We start from the raw sequence: 7,011 nt of genomic DNA, 5'->3' as shown, positions 1-7,011 counted from the left end.
GGGACTGGGTGAGACTAGGCTATCTGGTGGGGGTTCATCAATGTCATGCTGTATAGAACAAAGATTCAAATCTAATTGTGAAGAAATCAAGACTTTTGTTTCCCAGTTGACTGTATCTATTATATAAGGATGAAAAGGAGAGAGGGTTATAATCCTTCATCAAAGCAAAACTACATAAAACATGTTAAACTCGAAGCCTGAAACATGGAAGGAATGATTTATTCCATTTTTATAGCACCGTGATGGCACCTAAATCTAATGACTGGCATCTTCATAAGATACTTCTTAAAAATTACACTCACAATATTTGTGAGAAGAGAAATGTATTTTTATTGGAGTTTAGTTGCTTTGCAACGTGGTGCTACTTTCTGTTGTACAGCAAAGAGCATCATCCGTATGTTTACATACATCCGGGCTTCCCAGGTGGCACGGGTGGTAAAGGACCCGCCTACAAGGCAGGAGACACAAGTTTGATCCCTGGGTCGGGAAGATCCCCTGGAGGAGCACACAGAAGCCCACTCCAGTGTTCCTGCCTGGAGAATCACATGCACAGAGGAGCCTGGCGGGCATAGTCCATGGCGTCGCGAAGAGCCAGATACGACTGAAGCGACTGAGTGCGCACGCGTACGTGCACCCCTCCTTTGCGGACTTCCTTCCCATCTAGGTCGCCGCAGAGCATTCAGTGCAGCTCCCTGCGCTGTGCAGCATGCTCCTGTCAGTTGACCATGTTGTACATACCATCAATAGTGTACATGTGTCAGTCTCAATCTCCCAGTTCCTCCAGAAATTTGATTCATATATGAACAGATCCTTGGGAGGAAAACAAATCAGGCAATATTCATTAGAAGAATTTGAGTTTATACAAATTATTTTTAGAATCGCATGCATATAGGGAACAGACATGGTTGCCAAGAGGGAGGAGGAGTGGGGGAATGGGTTGACTGGCTGTTTTGGACTTAGTGGGTGCAATCTGTTACATACACGACGAATAAACAACACGGTCCTACCGTACAGCACAGGGAGCTATACTCAGTATCCCGTGATAAACCGTAATGGATAAAAAGAAGGTACATATATATGTGTGTGTGTGTAACTGAGTCATTTTGCTGTACATAAGAAATTAATACAGCCTTGTAAATCAATTATACTTCAATAAAAATAAATGTATGAGATATGCTAATTCATCATACATGTTGAAAGTTATCTTTTTCAGTTTGTTGCTTATTTTTTAAATAAATTCAGGGCTCTTTAAAAGAGATATGCTTCTTGATTTTCCTAAGTAATAACTTAAAATTTGATGGTAGCAGTAAAGATATCTTCACCTTCCTTGTGAGTCCCTGTCACAGCTCCTTGTCACTCTGGCAAGCCATCCAAAGAAGTGCCTTTCTTAAGCTATTTATTTCTTTTTCCTTATTAAGTTATTGTGCCTCTTGCAAAGTCAAGGTGCTGTTAGCTGTGGTGAAGGCATAGCTCCTGGCCAGTACTGATGCCCAGACTCAGAAGCTGACTTGGCATGCAGGTGTGATGGGGTGAGAGACTTTACCTTAATAAATGGCCGCTTTGCCTTTCCCCTGCAATTGTCATAAAATACACCTTAGAGGGGTAATATCTCTTTTCACTAGGACTTTTTATTGCTTGTAATTTAAAGCTGCAGTAATTGAGATGTTGAGTAGGGAATTGGTGACAGAAAGGTGAGAGCTTGGGGAAGGAAGTTCAGACCCCAGAAGCTAATAACGCAAAATCACAGACTGAGGAGATGGTGTGTCCTGTTATTCATGGTGGGGAAAAAAGAGACTCCTCTTTTTTATGGACTAGAATAGCAGCCTTGGATACTGTGGGGGCAGGGATAGATAAATTACAGTGAAGACACTGGGACTCGATTTGTTGAGAAAGTTGCCTTGTTCGGGGGACAATGAAATCCATGCACTTGGTTTATGTTGGCAGCGAAACTTTCTGAATAGTATTTGAGAACAGCTTCCATCCTTTCTTGCTGCTGAGAAGCCAAACCTGTGTTCCAAATATAGCACATGTATAAGATCTGATAGTATTTATTTTGTGACTAATCTTTCCCTTGAATGAAAATTAATTTACTGCTTTTGTTCATGCATCTTTTAGTTTTTTGATGTTGTATGTATTTCTTATCTAAAATTCTTCACAGATTTATTTAGGGTTTTTCTTTTTTCCTATAAACTGTCAAACAGAGATTTAGTAAATGTTTTAGTTCAGAATTACTGACTTTGAAATTGTGAAGATACAACTCTAAGTTTCATGGTAGATGAAGTTTTCAGATGCTGAGACCCATCTCAGACAAGGGTAAGAGGATACTCTGAAGGTGTGGTGAGGCTTGGCTATTTGCTGGCCTTGCAGGTTTCCCCTCCAGGGTCTCTGAAAGCTGTGCTATAGGAATCATCTTTTATTTTTCTATTATTGATTTGCTAATTTCCCTGGGAAAAAGAAAGGCCATTAGGGCCTCTCATTCTTCCTGAAAATCTTGTTTTACAGAAAATCTCTCCATTCTCTATTCCGTTTAATATAATCTTCACCTATTGTTGTTGTTGTTCAGTAGCTAGGTCATGTCTGACTCTGCGATCCTGTGGGCTGCAGCCTGCCAGGCTTCCCTGTCCCTCACTATCTCCTGGAGCTTGCTCAAACTCATGTCCATTGAGTCAGTGATGCCATCCAACCATCTCATCCTCTGTTGCCCCCTTCTTCTCCTGCCCTCAGTCTTTGCCAGCATCAGGGTCTTTTCCAATGAATCAGTTCTTCCCATCAGGTGGCTTGGAAGTATTGGAGCTTCAGTTTCAGCATCAGTCCTTCCAATGAATATTCAGGACTTATTTCCTTTAGGATGGACTGGTTGGATCTCCTTGCAGTCCAAGGGACTCTCAAGAGTCTTCTCCAACATCACAGTTCTGCGCTCAGCTTTCTTTATCGTCCAACTCTCACATCCATACATGAATACTGGAAAAACCACAGCTTTGACTAGACAGGCCTTTGTTGGCAAAGTGATATCTCTGCTTTCTATTGGGTGCTATCAGCTGAAATAACTTTGGGACTAGTCTGCAACAGAAATGGAGCAGGACCCTCCCAGAATCAGAATCTTTTCCAATGAGTCAACTCTTCGCATGAGGTGGCCAAGGTATTGGAGTTTCAGCTTCAGCATCAGTCCTTCCAGTGAACACCCAGGACTGATCTCCTTTAGAATGGACTGGTTAGATCTCCTTGCAGTCCAAGGGACTCTCAAGAGTCTTCTCCAACACCACAGTTCAAAGCATCAATTTTTCGGAGCTCAGCTTTCTTCACAGTTCAACTCTCTCATCCATACATGACCACAGGAAAAACCATAGCCTTGACTAGATGGACCTTTGTTGGCAAAGTAATATCTCTGCTTTTGTATACACTGTCTAGGTTGGTCATAACTTTCCTCCCAAGGAGTAAGTGTCTTTTAATTTCATGGCTGCAGTCACCATCTGCAGTGATTTTGGAGCCCCCAAAATAAAGTCTGACACTGTTTCCACTGTTTTCCCATCTATTTACCATGAAGTGATGGGACTGGATGCAATGATCTTTGTTTTCTGAATGTTGCGCTTTAAGCCAACTTTTTCACTCCCCTCTTTCACTTTCATCAAGAAGTTTTTAAGTTCCTCTTCACTTTCTGCCATAAAGGTGGTGTCATCTGCATATCTGAGGTTATTTATATTTCTCCTGGCAATCTTGATTCTAGCTTGTGCTTCCTCCAGCCCAGCGTTTCTCATGATGTACTCTGCATATAAGTTAAATAAGCAGGGTGACAATATACAGCCTTGACGGACTCCTTTTCCTATTTGGAACCAGTCTGTTGTTCCATGTCTAGTTCTAACTGTTGCTTCCTGACCTGCATACAGATTTCTCAAGACGCAGGTCAGATGGTCTGGTATTCCCATCTTTTGAAGAATTTTCCACAGATTATTGTGATCCACACAGTCAAAGGCTTTGGCATAGTCAATAAAGCAGAAATAGATATTTTTCTGGAACTCTCTTGCTTTTTCAATGATCCAGTGGATGTTGGCAATTTGATCTCGGGTTCCTCTTCCTTTTCTAAAACCAGCTTGAACATTTACCTATTGATCTATCATCTATCCACCTATGTATGGTCTATCTTGCCTATCATTTATCATTTACCTATCTATCATCTACTTATCTGTCCATCCATCTCTATCTACTTATCTGTCATCTACCTATCTTACCTATCATCCATCTTATCTATCTATCTAATATAGATTTTAATGAATTCAAGTGGAATGCACAATTTTAGACCCTGAAGCTTGCTGAACAAATCTGACACAGAGAATATCTTTGACTTTTAAAGGTTCTTACAGTCCAGTTGGGGGAACACTTGGTAGAGGAATGATTTCAGAGGCTCTAAAAGGAGGGGCAAACCATTGGGTATGGGTTATGGATTAAAGTTACCATCCCCAAACTTACAAAAAATAATAAAATGACACTAATCAAACAGGTACTATTTCTGAGCACACTGAATTAAATTGGGTGCCTTATGACATTCTTTCTCTCTGTGGGCATCTACCAGGTCTGTTCTCTTCCTCTAATTCCACCCAGGACATTCTCTAATAGCCTTGCTTGTAAAATAATACTAATAACACACAATAAATAAGGGGACTGAAATTGTGCAGCAGCCCAGGCTGGGCTGCTGGAGTGAAGAAATATTTTAATTTCATGCTGTGTGCTGGATGACTCTCAGTAGCCACCCCAGACTGTGACAACCGAGTCAGGTAGACCATCCTGAGCCCCACCCTCAGGTGCTGCCCCACGGGTGGCTTATCCCCTTAGTCAGACCCTTAAAAATGGCTAATGTCAGGCCACTGTAACCAAGCAGGACCCTATGAGGCCTTGCCAGAAAAGACCCCAGCATGTCCTCTGCCTGCCTTTGTCTTTAGAAAAACCTTAGTCAAAGAATAAACCTAATCAGAGAAGTGTGAAAATGCAGGAAGGAAAACAGCCATATAGGATAAAATAATAATCCTTTAGCCATTGAACAAAGCCAAGGAACTTTAGTTCCTTCCAAGAACCATAGATAATACTCTGAGCCATGTCCTTTGAGGTATTTTACAGGACCCCATCAAGTGGAAGAAGTTAACTATAAGCTGCCTACAAGCATGCAGACTGGTTGAGACTGGAAGGTTGATGACAATGACTCTCGATGACCTCATCACCAACCAGTCAGAAGAATGTCCACAAACTAACCATGCTGTCTTTGAACCATTACTATGAAACTCACTACCCCTTTCAGATCAGGACACACAGCTAGGAGGGCATTAGCCCAAAGTTTCCCTCTTTGCCTGGCAAAGTAATGAAACTCTTTCTATTTCACTCAAAACTCTGTTTCTGAGATTTAATCCAGCACCAGTGGACAGAGGCTGAATTTGGACAACACACCGAGTTAACTCAGTCACACAGTGTCTTTCAACAGAAAACTAGCTACGAGCTCATTTTTTCCCCCAGCTTTGGTTGGAATTTAATGTCACTTGTCATCTGTCCTCTTCTTTCACTGCATTCTTTTCAACATAAACAAAGGCTGGATTTTAGCAGCATTTAAAACCTACAGCAGACTTCCTGTTTTGGCTCATCCTGAGACCCTTTCCCCAACCTCTTCAGATAATTTAGTCGTAAACCATGGGAGCATCTGCTTCATAGAGAGAACACGCGATTTCAGCATCTGAAAGAGGCGGGTTGATTGGGGCTAGAGAACGGCTCTCGCGTGGCAGGTCCCTTTCATAGAGGCTGGGGACTGAGAAGGAGCCGTTCCACACAGCTGTTCTCTGAATGGCACTTGAACAGCACGTGCTGCCTGAGGCTAATGAACGTCTTGAGGAAAACAAATAACCCAATGCTTAAAATTAGAAGGGGAAAGAGCTAGTCATTGGATTTTTTTTTCCCAAAAATCTGTTACTCATGCATTTCCTTTAAAATCATACTATCTGCTAGCCCCCCTTTGCTTTGAAGCCGCCTGGCAAATTATATACCCTCACAGGCACGAAGCACCATGCTTGCTTTCACAGTGGGGGCCGGGCTGTGAACAGCACGTGTGGTTGTAGATCCCTCTTCCATTGCTGACTGCTCACCTGCCACCCACCCATGCACATCCCCACACTGGAGCATGACTGCCCACTACTGATGAGGAAGCCGCTTCCACATGTCTGCCAGCTCGGGCCCTATTACACGTGCAAAATCTGGATGGGAGTGATGCTCCAAAGGGTCCACTAAGGCAGCGGTCCCCAACCTTTTTGGCACCAGGGACCAGTTTTGTGGAAGACAGTTTTTTCTACAGACGGGGTGGGAGATGGTTTCAGGATGATTCAAATGCATTGTATTTGTTGTGTACTTTGCTGTTCAGTCTCTAAGTCCTGTCCAACCCTTTGTGACCCCATGTACTGCAGTATTCAAGGCTTCCCTGTCCTTTACCACCTCCCAGAGATTCCTCAAACTCGTGTCCATTAATTCAGTGATGCCATCCAGTCATCTCATCCTCTGTCATCCCCTTCTCCTCTGCTTTAAATCTTTCCCAGCATCAGAGTCTTTTCCAATAAGTCAGCTCTTTCCATCAGGAGGAGCTCTGCTTCAAATCATTAGGCATTAGATCTGGGAAGTTGGGGACCCCTGCCTAAAAAATTGTCTTCCGAAGAAGAACCCCTGGCAGAGGACGCCTGGAGGCTGATCTTCCCTGGCAGATACTCCATGAGTATCTTTAGTCAAACTTTAGTTAAAGCAGCTTCTGTTGCAAAAAGGGTTGACTTCAGGGAAAGAAGTGGGGCCTGAAAATTAAGCGTGGGTTAAGTCAGCTTAGGAGCCCTGACCCAGTCCCAGGAAGGACTCCAACGTCTCTTGAGGCTTTCTTTTGAGCTCTGCTTGTCTAGTCCCAGCTTCAGAACAGGGATCCTTGTGTCAGGATCCTGCCAGCAGTGGGGTTTCTGACCCTCAGATGTTCCTGGTCTCAGGCGTGCTCCTGTTTTGATC

Source organism: Ovis aries, chromosome 4 (assembly GCF_016772045.2).
Source record: "Ovis aries strain OAR_USU_Benz2616 breed Rambouillet chromosome 4, ARS-UI_Ramb_v3.0, whole genome shotgun sequence".
NCBI classification, from domain to species: domain Eukaryota; kingdom Metazoa; phylum Chordata; class Mammalia; order Artiodactyla; family Bovidae; genus Ovis; species Ovis aries.
The sequence above is the reverse complement of the archived record's forward strand: the minus strand, read 5'-3'. Positions refer to the sequence as shown.